This window comes from Ochotona princeps, chromosome 10 (assembly GCF_030435755.1).
Source record: "Ochotona princeps isolate mOchPri1 chromosome 10, mOchPri1.hap1, whole genome shotgun sequence".
Classification (NCBI taxonomy): domain Eukaryota; kingdom Metazoa; phylum Chordata; class Mammalia; order Lagomorpha; family Ochotonidae; genus Ochotona; species Ochotona princeps.
The window spans coordinates 59997336-60013598 of NC_080841.1; positions in this window are offsets into that span (position 1 = coordinate 59997336).

Sequence of the window (16263 nt, forward strand, 5' to 3'; positions counted from 1 at the left end):
TAGACTAACACAACAAGCCACCATTGATCCATTCAATAATCTCTGGGTGGGATTTTCTGGATGGAACATGCGCTGTTGCAACTGCCATGATCTAACAAGGCAACTTTTAAACTGAAGCATGACTTAGTGATGATTGTTGCTTTTAAGCTGAAACAGTCACTGTCTGCAAATTCAGACTAAACTGTCTGTGAAATGCCAACCAGATTCTATTTGTCCCACAGATGTTTTGTAAATTCCAGATGGTTGTTAGAATGTGTTAGCCAAGCTCAAATGCAAAGAATATTCCTTTTCTCCTTGTGCAAACATTATTTGTCCTTGTAGAGGATCTGCCTAGGATCAAGTAGTGTGGGCAGAACTGAGTATGGCACCAGCTATTTTATTCAGCTCCCATTAACAGCAGACTCTTTAGTTATACTCTGTGTGTCCTGCAATAATTACTGCCTGTGTGCATTCCCTTAGGAGCTGCAAAGTGTGTCAAAATCATCATCACCATCAATGCAGGCGACTAAAAATACCTTGAATATGAAAACATCAAACATCTGCATATTCATTATTCAAAACAGTTGTCCTTCTGTACATTGTTATTTTTTTAAGAGACCTCCAGCTGATATGAACTGAAATTATGTCTGAGTCCATTTTGTCCCCAATCTCTTGTGTTTTAAATGATGACGATTTGCTGTTTAGTTTAGATGGATGTAGAAGTAAATAATTCTACTTGTTCTGCCTCTAGGCACTTTCAATGGCAGTTAATGCGGAAAGGATAAAGACAACTGATCACCCAGTATGCACTAGAAAAAGCAGATTGCTTGACAAGATAATGCCACTGATTTAATAGGAGGAAACTTCATGCATGCCATAGAAAACAAATTTTTTTGGTTTGACTGATTCTGCATCCTGTCTCAATACTAAGTAGAGGTTCCTATCAGTGAAAAATACTAGATTTAAATAATTATCATAATTTCTAATCTCCAAATAATTTGGCAGACTCAAAAAGGCCATGGGATCTCTCTTTTGTTTTGTTTGGAAGACAGTCCAACACTATGAACTGCCAAAAGAATTGACAACTATATTCTATCTCAAGTTGCTAGGCAGAAGGGAAGTAGACTGTCATTCTATGGGTGGAAATATAAATTGGGACAAGTACTTTGGAGATTTGTGAACAGAATGTTTCAGCATTTAAAGTTTGTTCATTTTTGACCCAGAAGTTAGGAGTATGAAATTTGGTCTCATAAAATAAATAGGCAGGTAGAAGAAGTGTATCCAAAAAACTTCATGGGGTGGGCATTTGACCTTGTAGTTAAGATACAAACTGGGATAGCTGCATCCATGTAAGAGTTCCTGTATTTAGATCCTAGCCATTTTTTCTATTTGATTTTCCTACTAAGCCAAATCCTGGGAGGCGGCAGGTAATGGTTTGAGCAGTTGGGTCCCTGCAATTCATGTGGGAAACCCAGATACAGTTCCTGGTTCCCAGCTTCAGGGGCTGGTCCTGGCCAATGCAGACATTTAAAGACTACTCTTTCTCTTAACTCCCTCTTTGCTCTTCCATCTTTTGCTATCTCTCAAGGAAATTAAAGTAAGACGTTGGTAAACTTTTAAACGATATTTTTAGAAAGTACATACTGAGTGATGATTGTACATAGGATTCTATGCTAAGTATTTAGCAATGTCAGAGACCAGCTAACTTGCCACTATGGATTAGGGTGATGGACCAGACCACTGGCTGGGTAAGATACACCAACAGTTATATACCCATGAGCTGCTGTCCAAATTACTTAGTATGAAGTTGGAGCAAGACATTTAGTAGAGTGGACACAAGGTCAGCCCTCCACCTGAAGGAAAAGCACTAAGGATAAGGCCAGGATCTTGGGAATAACCACATGGGAATTGAAGTTGAGGGAGAGATCGAAATTATAAGGAAGATGGAGAACTAAAAGAAATGTGACTGTTTTGCCATTTGTACTCATTCCAATCTTCTACCTGTATCCCATGTCACCTTTATTTTTAACAAAAAGATGTCTTTCTTTTTTAAAAAAAATTGGTTTTCAATTATTAACATCATTCTTATCTCTTCAGAAAATATTCCACACATTCTTGGGAAGAACATCATATAGTTGTCCACCACTTTGCCCACGGACTAAACTAATTGATGCTTAACTAAAAAAGACAAGGGGTATAGGACTTCTAGTTGCAACTTACTTACTAACCATAGCCCTCTATCAGTTTCCCATGTTTGACAAAGCTGAGGTAAAGAAGGTAGTCTCTTCTTAAGGATGCCTAAGCACTTGTCCTCTTCATTTTTGATGTGAACCCGCTTTTGTCTGTAAAACAGTTCAGTTATAACACTAGGATTTTAGCCTGCCATAATTAAAAAGTTTACAACTCATTTCCCCTGCAGAAACCGGAGGCACGTTTTGCCAGTGACATACAATGTCAACATGTGTGTGAAAGTGTGTGTGTTTGTTTATTTGGAAAGGTAATGGTGCAATGTTGTTAATTTAGTCACCTTTACAATGCAGCAAGAAATTTTTGAGCAAGAAACTGGGAAGTCAGCCAGTCAGCAGGTCATCTCCAATCAGTGTCTGAAAGGTTTGCCAGAGACATCCAACTTTAAAGAGGTGGGTTAAGATTCTCTCATCTCTTCAGGAATATGGCAACTCACCTACATTTGCTCTTTTTCCCCAGGCCAATAGAGAATTCCAGTCTCTGCTAGTTCAGTTCTTTTCCATTTGCTTGTCCTTTGGGAATCTTAAAGTCATCTTGAGGATCATCGGTAGTCCAGCACTTATGTTGTATAACATTGCTTTGAATTAACCAAGGAGATATGAGAAAGAATACCATAGTGGATTGTAAAAACCAGCCAAATGTCATATATTTGTGATTTTCAATGGCAGACATGACAGGAGTGACTCAATCACCTAGTTCAATGCCTTGGCTTTACAAATAAGAACACTGAAAGAGATAACAGCTCAAGGCTAAAATCATCCCACAAGATGTTAGAAATTGAAAAAAAAATAGATTGGAGGTTCCAATTTCTCATCCAAAGATGATTCAACAAGAAAGTGCTGATGGAATCCATGAAAGAGCCATGGTTAGTACAGCTGAAATCAATAAGGCTTCCATGTATTAGCCAATCAACTAGTAAATAGGCACTTAGCACCTTCCCCACTGTGCTTTGGTTCTGAGACTGGGGCAGTGACTACAAATTCTGTGGCACTTAATGGATTTTTAGTTTACTGGGGGGAAAAATAGAAAAAAATAAGGCTTATATCTAAGTAATTTGTTTTGGATCAGAAAAGGATGGAGGAAAAAAGATACATATTGTGTGACTGAGGGCAGATTCCCTTTATGCTAAGGCTGGACAAGGGATTACAAGGCAGAGAACAGCAAATATACACTATTCCTGGAACCTGGGGCCACTTTGTCTTCTGAGATGATGTGAAGGGTTGTTTACATGGCAGAACCACTGAGTAAATAAAGTCTATCTCCTGAAGTTCTAAGCTACTCTAACACTGAATGCCACAGCTTTTGGAGTGCAGTTTGCAACAGTTTCATCAGGGGACAGATGCAGTCCTCACATCTTTGCCTCCCACTGAGCTGTTTCACCACACCAGGCAAAGATCCCTAACTAAGGAGGGATAGAAAATGCCTAGAACTGAGCAGGGTAGGAATAAGGAGCCATTGACATTTTCCAAGAAGTTCTGGAATTGGACCATGCAGCCAGCTGCTTGGTTTTAGGTAAATTTTGAGGAATGTTTCAGGCATGAATTACAGAACTCTGAATGAACATGCTGTGGAGATGATTCACAGAAGAGTAAACAAAATGCAGAGATGCAAGCCATCTCTTTTTCGGGGCTATTTGAGTTGTCTGCTCTCTTGCTTTCCCTTTGCTATTATTCTTGACGGCTGACATTTATTCCTGATGGGTGACATTTATTGAACACCCACCATGTGCTATCGCAATGCTTTTTTATATCAAAATAACTGCCATGAAAAAAATGGAATGCATGTTAGAGGCATTTCTATTTTCCAACAGTAGAATGTGAAGCACTGTAGAAATGATAAAACAAATCAGTGAGAAAGGTGGGGCTTCTGGTTGGGTAATTCTTACTTCAAAAAGATGCTAAAATTCTACATTGTTTGAATAACTGTGTTCATAATATTGGGTTGTGTTAAGATTCCATTTGTTAAAGGTGAATACAGAAAATACATGGTTATATTAGTTAAGAAATCACCATTGGGCCCGGCGGCGTGGCCTAGCAACTAAGGTCCTCTCCTTGAATGCGCCAGGAACCCATATGGGCATAGGTTCTAATCCCAGCAGCTCCACTTCCCATCCAGCTCCCTGCTTGTGGCAGTCGAGAATGGCCCAAAACCTTAGGACCCTGCACCCACGTGGGAGACCTAGAAGAAGTTCCTGGTTCCCGGCTTCAGATCGGCGCAGCACCGACCGTTGCGGCTCACTTGGGGAGTGAATCATCAGACGAAAGTTCTTCCTCTCTATCTCTCCTCCTCTCTGTACATCTGACTTTGTAATAAAAATAAACAGATCTTTTTTAAAAATCACCATTGATATGCCTTCTTTTTTGCTTAGGTAGTTAGGTACAGAAAAGTTTCTAACTTTGTTGGATAAGGCCTAAAATAAGAAAAAGCCTACACACACACACTCACACACAGAGAGAAAGGAAGAGAGAGAGAGAGAATTTATACCAGCCTTAAATCTGACCTTCTCAAGAATTTTTAAGTAATTACCCTGGCATCAGCAATTTGGGATAAGGAACCATTGACATTTTCTAGTTTTCTACCATGGAAAATGTCCATTACTGTACATAGCTTTTATATTTACTATTACAAGAACCTCTGAAAATGAGATATTGAAAGAACCAACTGGAACGTCCCATTGGCTATTGACTCCATCATTCATTCACTCCTCACTCACCCCTAAATGGTGATGAAGAGCTGAAGATGGGGAAACCCTCATCAACTGTAGGAATCCACTGGTCAACAAATTGGATGCACAGGATCCTTAGCTACAGGGAGAGAACCATCAAGACGAAGGGTTTCCAAATCTTTAGAAATTGGCACTAAGTCCCTACAGACAGAGCACACTTGAAACAGTCTCACACATAAATATAATTACTTAATGTGACAAATACTATTATTCAAAATCAGATGCTCTTCCATCAAACACATAGCTTCTGCAAGAAATATGTGTATCCCTTGTCCTTCTAAAAGTGTTAGAATGCCAAGGTTATTTAAAGTTCAAAAGCCATATGGGGACTAATTTTAGTCTCAAAATGAGGAGTGATGTGCAAAAGGGATTTTTTTTCTTAAACTTTTTTTTTTTTGAGACCAAGACAGACACAGAGAGACAGAGCTTCCATCTATTGGTTTGCTTTGCAAATATCTGCAATGAAGCCCGGAGTTGTCCAGGTCCCACATGTGGCATCACCCACTTCTCCTATATTCTGTATTCACACAAAGCAGAAGCCTGAAGCTGGAGGTGGGTATTGCAGCCAAGCAATCTGATATGGAACAGATGTCTTTTTAAATGTGTGATTAAAAAATGTTGAAGTGTTTATGTAGAAAACAACAAACTGGTATGCTAATTGAAGTATAGTCTAGGTAGGATTATTCCCCTGACCTTGTCAGGATGCACAGGAGTCAGGCTATGTTCATAAGCCTTTGAAGAATGTGGGCTTGAGTATAAACCCTGAGGAAATAGGTTTCTGAAATTTGCAAGGGACTAGAGTTTTGGATCCCAGAGACTGGAGTCTTCTGATCCTGAGCAGGGCTCATAATTTCTTTGAGTTTCTTCTATCATTTGCAGGATGATGATGATGATGATAATAATAATAATAATAGCCTTGAGAATTTGTCCAGAAGTTAAGAATCATGGTAATAAATTTTTGGATATAGAAAGCACTCTATGACATGACAATAGAGCCTAACCTAATGCTTTGATTAAATTAGGTGCTAACTAAAATTGTTCTTGGCCTCCTTCTGCCCGATGTGTTTGACAATAAAGAAGTTAAGGAGAAATAGTTTTTCTACCCAAGTCATTATCTAAGGACAGAAACAGGCCAGCTGTCATTATGGCTTTTGTTGCTGGCAGCATGCATTCCTGCTATGAACTGCCCAGTCAACAAAATGAAACTTAAACCACAAATCCCTTCATGGGAGTGTAATCTTTCATGCTGTAACACTGCTGATTGGAATATATGAAGCATTTCCATAATAACAAACATTTTATGGGCATCTAGCTTATGAACTAAACCATGAACTTGTAATTGTTTATAAAAGCATTTAAGTTACAGGTACACAAATCACACTGAATAATGACTAGCCGATGGCCCAGTCTGCTTTCAGCTGGGGACTGAGGCTAAACAGACATGGAGAGCAACATTGACTTTCTTTTGATTTGTCTCCAGGAAGGAGGCTGAAATTATTTACAATATTTTTTGCTTCCTCCCAAGAAGTGGTGTTGTTCCCTTCCTTCCAGGTCTCTCAGGTAAGTGGAGGAACCCTAACACTTGAACCATTCTCTGCTGCTTTCCTAGACCATACTCAAAAAGCCAGATTGAACGTGGCACATCTGGGACGTGAACCAGTGCCTGTATGAGATGCTGGCACCAGAATAGAAAGTTTAGTCTACTATGCCACAGCATTTGGCCCTTTTTGTGGACTTTCAGCAATGTTCAATGAAAGCTCACCAAAGGATATTTTTGTTTCATCTGTGAGAGTTGAAGCAGAATGGCAGATCTATGTGAACAGAGAACACAAAAAGATCTATTCATAAACTAGAGTTTTGTTTTTACCGTTCTTAACGTCTCTCATCGTTTAAACTAATGTTGCCTTCATTCTTCTGAACTTCTCAGTACATCAGTGAGTGATAAAGTGTTTGAGTTCCCATAAACTCATTAGGACATTATACCTTTGTGGTTCTGCTGCTATTTTCATATACTGAGAACTATAATCAAAGCACGAGGATTATATAACCTAACGTGATGATCCAGCCCAATAGAAATGTAAACATAACTTTCATTCATCATTTTGCTAATGGTTCTTCTCCTGTACATTCATCAGCCTCTGCTCTATATTTTGCCTTAATAAATACACTAACTTGGGCCCGGCGGCATGGCCTAGCGGCTAAAGTCCTCGCCTTGAAAGCCCCGGGATCCCATATGGGCATAGGTTCTAATCCCGGCAGCTCCACTTCCCATCCAGCTCCCTGCTTGTGGCCTGGGAACGCAGTCCAGGACGGCCCAAAGCTTTGGGACACTGCACCCGCGTGGGAGACCCAGAAGAGGTTCCTGGTTCCCGGCTTCAGATCAGCGCACCGGCCCGTTGCGGCTCACTTGGGGAGTGAAACATCGGATGGAAGATCTTCCTCTCTGTCTCTCCTCCTCTCTGTATATCCGGCTTTCCAATAATAATAAAATTTTTAAAAAAAATAAATACACTAACTTATTTTACGACTTCTCTTCTAGCTGTTATTAGAAGAAGGGAGTTACTAAAAGAAGCTTCCACTATACAGACATGGATTGGAATTAGCAACTCGTGTAGATTTTCTAACTGAACCAACACCAGTTCTTCCCAGCTCGTTCCCATCTGAAATCTTTCCTCCGGCTCTCTGAATTTCCTTTGTATTTAGCATAAATACATAGCATAAATAAATCCTGTCTTCATACAATCCTGGTTTGAATGGGCCAATCATCTTCCTCCAACAAAGGGAAGCTCCTGATGTCAATAAAAAAAAATTGGTAAGGCAAGTCCTTTTCCCTCATTACTTTGTAGCTGAGATGAAAAACAAAGCCTACTATCTCTGCTGGAACATTAATCTACAGAGTAAGAGTGAATACTGGGGCCCGGCGCGGTAATGTAATGGTTAAAGTCCTCGTCTTGCACGCGCCAGCATCCCATATGGGTGCCGGTTCTAATCTCTGCGGCCCTGATTCCCATCCACCTCCTGGCTTTGGATTGGCACGATACTGGCAGTTGCACTCACTTGGGGAGTGAACCATTGGACGGAAGATCTCTTTCTCTCCTCCTCTCTGTGTATCTGCCTTTCCAATAAAACTAAATACATCTTTAAAAAGAGAGTAAATATTGGTTCATAGATGGTATAAAATTGACACATTCTCTTATGTCTCACGTGGCCTTCTCTCTGCACGAGTCTGTGTGTGTATGAATCAGGTTTTTTCCCACATTGGTTCCAAGTTTTTTTTTCTTAGCCAATGTTCCATTACTAATTTTGTTGGTAAATATAACATATTTAATAAAATCAATTATAATGTTTTGTTCTTAGATGAGAATATAATCTTAACTTCTTTTTTTTGTAGAAATACCTAATTAAAACATGAGTTCACTTAGATACAAAAAATTTGAAATCCACATATGAGGAGTCTTTAACCAGTTTACATAAAATATGTATTACAGGGAAAGAAAAAGGGGGAGCTATCTGTGGATTTCAATTTATATTTGCACCGAAACAAATTTATCTTTTGAAAAAATGGTTTATTTCAGAACAGTTTTAATGTGAACAAGTTGTGTAGCAACTGTAATTTATTTAAAGTATATATATATGTATGTAAACGTGTATACATTTGAAAGGCAGAGAGAGAGATTCCATCTTCCAGTTCACTCCTCAAATGACCCAAATAACTGGGACTAGGAACCAGGAAAAGCTGGGAACCCAGAAGCTATTTGTGTTTCCCACTTTTGTGGCAGGAACCCAAGCATCTGAGCCATCTCCTGCTGCTCCCAGATTGCTGATGATCGGGACGCTAGGTTGCAAAATATCTCATTTGAAGGTCCCAAATTAGACAGTGTGGGATATCGTCACCCTGGGAGGCATCTTACTATTTACCTTGCTGTAAGTTAAGTGTTTCCCTACAAAGGATATGACTACCAGGAAGATGTGACTGATTATCTAACTTCCTATAAGAACACTGGTCAGATTGGATGTCATTTTAACTTAATTATTTCTTGAAAGAATTGGTCTCCAAATACAGGCTCATGCTAAGGCACAGGGATTAGACCTATTACTTGTAAATTTGGGGGAGGACACACTGAAGGCCATGACCACTAGGGTAGTGCTTGTTTAAGAGGACCCTAGGCTTGCAAATGCTTTTGAAGAAGAGAATTGCACACACTGTATAGCAGTCAAATAATGAAATGGTTTGCTCTGCCAATGAAATAAGTGCTTGTTGATTCCATGTGCTAGTCCCCAGTATTGATAGCTTTGCATTCTGTGATTTCCTTACCCACAATCAACCAAATAGGAAATTCCATAAATAAGCAGTTTATAAGTTCTAAGTTATGCAGTGTTCTGAACAGTATAGTATATGTTGTACCATCACCTCCCTGCCATTCAGCATGGGATGAAAATTCATGCATTCATTACATTAGCATTCTCCTGACTAGATGCTGTTATTCAGCACAACAAAGCGTCCTTACTGGACTTACACAACTAATGACTACACAATTCTGTGTCCCCACATCTGCCACTATAGGCTATAGAGTGTTGCCGTGTTGCATTTTAACACTGTTCACAGCTCACAGTAGGTGTTCAGCACATGTCTTTTGGACTGTGTTGTGTTTCCAGTTATCCAGTAACACGTGTGAGCATGAATTGTTTTCAGTGGTGGGAACAGATTACAGGGCCATAGTGAATCATGCAGTCCTTTCTCCCCTCACCTTCTTCCCACCACAAAATTTTTCATGTATGTTCAACAAGCTATTGAGATGCAGAGGAGGTAGCTGCATCATCAAAGACCCACCACACCACCACTTTTGCTCCCAGTACAGAGAGGGGTCAAACTGATTGAACTCACAAATCCCCCATTTCTGTTCTAGCTCAGGAGGTGGCAATGGAGTGTGTGGGAAGGGGTGGAAAACAGAGTTGGACTTATTCTCAATTTGAGAGTTCTATCAAACCCAGTTGTCTAGTAGCAGCACAATCACAAAAAAAGAGTACAAGGAAGGGTCAGAGTTCAAATTAAATCAGCAGCATTTTGAGATCCTTTACTTGTGTTTGACGTTAAGCATTTGGCTTCTCCTGGCACAGGCTTGTGAATAAGGGCTAAAGGGCCTTAAAGTGGAGGAGGTGAAACAAAACAAAACAAAACAACAAAACAACCCTTCACTTCATGAAGTGAGCAGCAAACAATGCATCTATTTATGAGCTAAGTGACTCTCCCCTCCCCCATGTGAACACAGCAGTGCAGTCACCAATTTTTCCAGGGAAAAGATTCTTCTGTCTTTTTAAGGAAATGACAGACACTACTTTTTAAAGAGGTGCTGTGTCCTTACCACAAAATAACAGCACTGTACATCACACTAACTGAAGGCTCCACATCTTATAAATACAAGGCGCGGCATTTCACCGTACTGAGTTACTATGTTTTATAGCGGAACAGCAGACACTGAATATATTAATGATTCATGCTTGCCTTGGCAGCACATAATGTATACTAATCATAAGGAGCCAGGGTACAAGAGCACTTTAAATGCATTTGTCCAGTTAATAGTTTGACTTAATCTGATATTTCATTGGGTCGCCGACCTTTTCATTGTAGGTAATGTGCAGGAGAAAATGTATGGCTGACACCTTGGTGAATCAACAGAAGACTTCTTGGTTACCAAGCAACGTGCCTCTTAAGCTTTACCTCTGCATAATTTTGCCAGTACTTCTCCCTTCAGTGGAGGAACCTAAGTGTAGCCCTGTAAGCTGTCAGTGTGTATGTGTGTGTGTGTGTTAGTGTGGGCATGGGTTGGGGAGGGGAGACACCACAGACACTCAGCAACTCATTTATGCTGCTTTTTATAGGCATTAAGCAATAAGCTCCCATAATAAACAGCCATGCCAGAGTTAATACTCAATAAACAGTATGTTTTATAAGCAATTAGGGACCCAAATCTCAAAATAAGACAGTTCGGCAGAATGAGAGCATCTACTCTAACAAGGCACAGTGAGAGATGTGGCTTGTGAAGAGTGTCATAATTCTTCCTTTAAAAAGCAATTAGCAGTTTGGTGTATTTTGGTCTGCCAAGCAGAGTTTCTTAATCAAATGTGAACAAAATCAAAGAGCTACTTCTTAGCTTTACATAATGGAGAGTCACCCAAAAAGCACAGCTGAGAGAACGGATGAATTGATGGTCTCTCCTGTTAGTGTATCACCCTGAAAAACCCTCGAAGAAATGAAGATGAGTAAGATAAATGCATTTTTTTTCAGGTTTGCAAAGAAAGCCAATGGCTACTCTATGTTACTGATGTATTTGCATCTGTTAGTCGCTTGATAGGTTAAAGAAAAAGCCTTTAAAATTATGAGGAATAGCAGGAGACACATCACATATTTGTTCTGTTTTGTCTTCCGTGACAGCAAGCACAACTGTTTGTTCTTTATTCTTTGCGGTTGCAAGGGCACCACTGCCAATCTCTGGGATGACGTGTGACCTTTTATAACAGGATTCCAATACTCAGTGGCTGACTTCCTTCACCCATTGTACCTGAGGAGTATGAACTATTTAAATATGTACTGTGAAGTGATGTGAACTTCCCTTGCTTTGCATGAGATCACTGGAAGCTGCATAGGAGCTGCTGTATCTCCTCCCTCAGGGATTCGCCACCACAGACATGCTTATAATCAACCATGCACCTCCTTTCAAAGCACCCTGGAAGAAATACAGAGTAGATCAATACTATTGGCCTTCTAAAATAGCTTATTTGACTTTTATCCAAAAAGTGAATGATTTTTAAAAATTAAGAATTAGGTGAAACATACTGAAAAATAGGAAATCTTACTAACTATGGGGTTGGAAATGTCAACTGAAATGTCAAGTTTAGAATTTGACTCCTCATTTGCCCAATCTCATTTAGACATTTTAGCATGCTGATCTTTGTTAAAATTTCTGCATTTAGGACATTAGTTCTTTCTATTCAACTGAAAATGTTGCTAGTACAACATAGAAATATTTATATTATCCCCATTTTCTTCCATAAAGGAACAAATTGAAATATTTCATGCTACTGTTTTCTCTCCAGCAACCTATGATTCAGCAAGTCACTGACTTCTGAAATTTTGTCATGACTCATTAGTGGGCTTGGGGAAGAAAAAGTCAATATAGAAATGACAATAGTTCAAGGACAAAATGAGGTCTAGGACGTGGTCAACAAATAATAGTACATAATCAGGCTGAGAGCCAGCATTCAAATGAACCAATTAAAAAAAACTTCTAAGCAAAAGTTTTCACATAGTCAATTAATTTTCATAGTTCTGTTGCAGCACTACCCAGTATATGCTGAAGAAATCTTATTCCATTTCTTAGTGACAGTTTTGAAGGCCTTTGTGTCAACATTTCTGTGAGCTCATTGACAGACATCCATGCAGGCCCCCAGCCAACCCGCCAGATAAGCAGGTAGTCTCCAAAGCTGCACAGATGCTGGTACATTTTATGTATTTCATGAGCATTTACAAAGTCATGAAAGTCCCAGATGTTTATAGTAATTCTATCCTCTCTCTGCCCTAACTAAATTGTACTCACTCTTCAATTCTGGACTTGGGAAAAATGTGCACGAACTTCCTCATCCCTGAGTTTCTAAGAGAAGATACATGTGCAATCTTAAAAACTTTGGACCAGTATTTTAGGTCATGGCCAGCAAGGCTGGTATCCTATATGGGCATTGATTGGAGTCCTGGTTTACTCTGCTATAAACTGAGCTCCTTACTAATATGTATAGGAAAGTAGCAGAAGATGGCTGAAGTACTCAGGCCTTGGTCACCCATGTTAGAGACCTGGATGTAATTCCAGGCTCTTGACTTGAAATGGAAGATAGATTCTCTCTCTCTCTCTCTGTGTGTGTCTATAACTCTGCATTTCAAATAAATAAATAAAATCCTTTCAAAAAGAGAATCTCAAACACTTATTGAGTGGTACAAAGTTCTCTCCTTGACAAAGTTTGGAGGATTAACTAGAGTTTGGAGAAATAAAAGGAATCTTTGGAATTCAATTCACAGAATGGAGCACAGCATCAGTGTCTCTCAAAATGGTCCTTTGCACAGGTGCCCATTGATGCAGAATTCTATAGCTATTCTCTTGGCAGGGAATTATACTGCTCAAGGCAATGTCGGTTAAGCCACAAACATCAGATGTAATTAAGCAACGCAAGACATTTTGAGCATACCACACTGACAGTCTGTGCGGTTGGTGATGAGGAGGTGAGTGAGCTATTGAGAGTAGAGGTGATTCTCCTTGACTGAGCTATGATGGACCCAGGGGTTAGGTTAAATGGAAAATACATCGGAGAAGTTAGGACTTGCAAAAGGAGATGAGGCAAGTTCAAAAACAAATCACACTTACTTAATCATTTCTTCTAGGATTTGTCTACTGGTCAGGGCCCTCTCGTCAGAAAACACTGAAAGAAATTATTCAGTTCTTGTACAATTCCTATTTTTTTCTCTCTCTTTATAGCTGGTTTGGATGTAGCAGCATTGAATTCTCCTTTGGGTGAATAGCAGGATTTATTGAAGTGAGAAGCACAGTAAATATTGACTATGGCAATGCAGAGGTCAATATTTACCTCCAGGGACAATAAATCCTGATATTCACTGAAACAAAAAGTCAATATTTTGAGGGCGGCGTCAGTTGCATCGTAAATGCGCTCTTCAGAAACAGCCAGAAATGTTTTTCTAATGAGTGCACATTTCTTAAACTTTGAGGCTCTCCGTTTCTATTAATGCCCAAATTTTAAAAGGAGATGCATTGAGAGTTTCGAAACTATCACTGCCTCATTTTCACTTTTTGAAAATACTAAGATACCATGCCCATCCAAAACACATCTGTCTTTTTATTTACTGTTTTTGAACAGTCTGTACTCGTAGGCTGGGACTTTACCATCTTATGTGACAAATTGGAAAGACGTGACAACCCTTTGGACTTTCCCAATACTTCACACAGGCAGGGGTGAGGGTATTGGGTTTTGGGGGTAGCTCTGAGTGGGTTCATGTCCACAACAGAGCTTTTCATAGGTCAGGCTATAGAAGACTGTTTATTCTCACAAGCAGCGATGTACATTTACTCATTGATTTTTTCCATCCACTTCCTTTAAATGTAGCTTTCCTTCCCCCAATTAATTATTAAGCCATTGAATAAAAAGCAGTCACAGTGAGAGTTTGTTAAAGGAAATCAGCCCCACTAGTTCACTGTTTCGCGTAAACTAGATACTGTTTTTCAGAGAGTGATGTCTTGATGCCTAGATAGGCTTCATCTCAAAGACACAAGCACAGGATGATTGCTGACACAGCAGTGTTCAAGGCATTTTAAGGACCAGGGATAAGGACACAGCACAGACAAAAGCTGCACTGGTTAAAGCCATGTATCTGCTCTGCACCAGCCTCCATTGCCCAAAGTTGCTTCCTTTCTCTGGGAGCCCATCTCTTCTTCCATAAAACAATTGCCTTTGTATTATGCCCTAAGAGCCTTGTGTTCATGTTTCATAATTATTGACAAGTTTTCAGAAAGCAAACCCTCTAGCAACTGTTTGGTGCAGTGTGTAAAATGCAACTTGGATGCCTGCAACCCATATTGGGGTATCTGGGTTCCAATCCTGGTTCTGGTTTCAATTCTAGCCCCATGCTAATATGCACACTGCAATGCCGCAGGTGCTGGCCCAGATGATTGGGTATCTGCCATCCAAGTGGGAAACCCAGCTTATTGGACCCTGATTTAGGCGAGGCATGGCTCAAATCTGGCTGTTGTTTGTAGGCATGTGAGGAGTGGACCAGCAAGTGGGACTTCTTTCTGAATATAGAATCTGTTGCTCTTTCTTTGTGCTTTTCAAATGAAACAACAATAATAAACAAACAGCACCGTGTAATAGCTTAATATCCAAAGAAATGATAGACACTGTGTTTCTCTTTTGGAGCATGTTTGGTAGAGCAAAGATAAAATGGGCACCTGTAGGGAAAGTGTGGGGAAAAGACTCGATGGAGAGAATAATATAGGACTAGCTCTTTTAGAACTGCCTAGATTGGTTTCACTCATTGAAGAATTTGAGCAATTATTATGTGGTAGGCATAGTTTAAGTACTTAACATCATATCCATTTCATAGATTGGGTAATAAAGAGGGAGGAGTTAAGTAACTTGCCCATAGTAGCACAACCAGGTAGAAAGCTAGAACTCAAGCCCAAACCATGTGTGTGTTTGATTCCTGGTTTTGTTTCAGGGTTCATTGCACACTTATTTCATCTGTCTTCCTTCTTAAACTTTCTGTTGCCCATCCTCTCATTTTAGATGGGTCATATTGGTGAAGGGGACTGCAGCCTCACTCAGTTTTGTTCACTTCAGATTGAAGTCCAGCCTGAGTGTTCTACAAGTTTGGAGTAGTTGAGAGTTATCATGGAATAAACAGAAGCTATTGGGAAAGGTAGCAGAGACAGGGAGTGTTCTGAGACTCTGTCAGAAAACTCTGTATCATGGCATTTCCTTCCATGTCAGATTTGGGAAAGTGCTGGGCAGGGCATGCCAACCTGACATTGCTCTTTGGCAGGCCAAGGAGGAACCGTGTGGAGAGAGAAATTGCTTAAATGGGAGAGATTCAATACAGCAAAAGACCTTTCCACGTAGTTGGTGAATTCCAATTTCCAGTTTCAAAAGGGGTCTTGTGAAATTTGCTCTCCATCCCTCTTCATCTTGTGTGTTTTAGCTTCTGATGGGAATCTTTTTTTGCATTACCCATCCTTCTGCAATGATTTACAGAAGCAAAGTAATTTAGATAATCCCATTCCCTTGGATCCATGTAGTGTGTACCAAAGGAAAAGGTCACAGGCTCAGACTTTGAAATCTGGAATGAGAATGTGCTTAGTGCCAAATGGATGTCATTCAGTGCTTTTCTCCCTCATTTGTGGGGCTGTTAAGGACAGAATTCTATAGTACACAAGATGGGGACATGGTTACCAGCTCTCTATCATTACCTGCAGACTGGGACAAGTTTGAAGATAATTATTAGAGCTTTCCTGGTTAGCTGTTTTCCCCTCATTTTCTTTCCAGGACACTTGTGATACTGCGAGACATTGAGACATGACTGTGAGACATTCCTAGTGATAATGTGACAGTTTAGGAATGCAAAGACTACAGGCTGCCCACACAATGGCTCAATTGGCTAATCCTCTACCTGCAAGCACCAAAGCATCTTGCTTCCCATCCAGCCCCCTATTAATTGCGTAGTGTGCAAAGATAGATATTACTCTTAAAAGGTGATG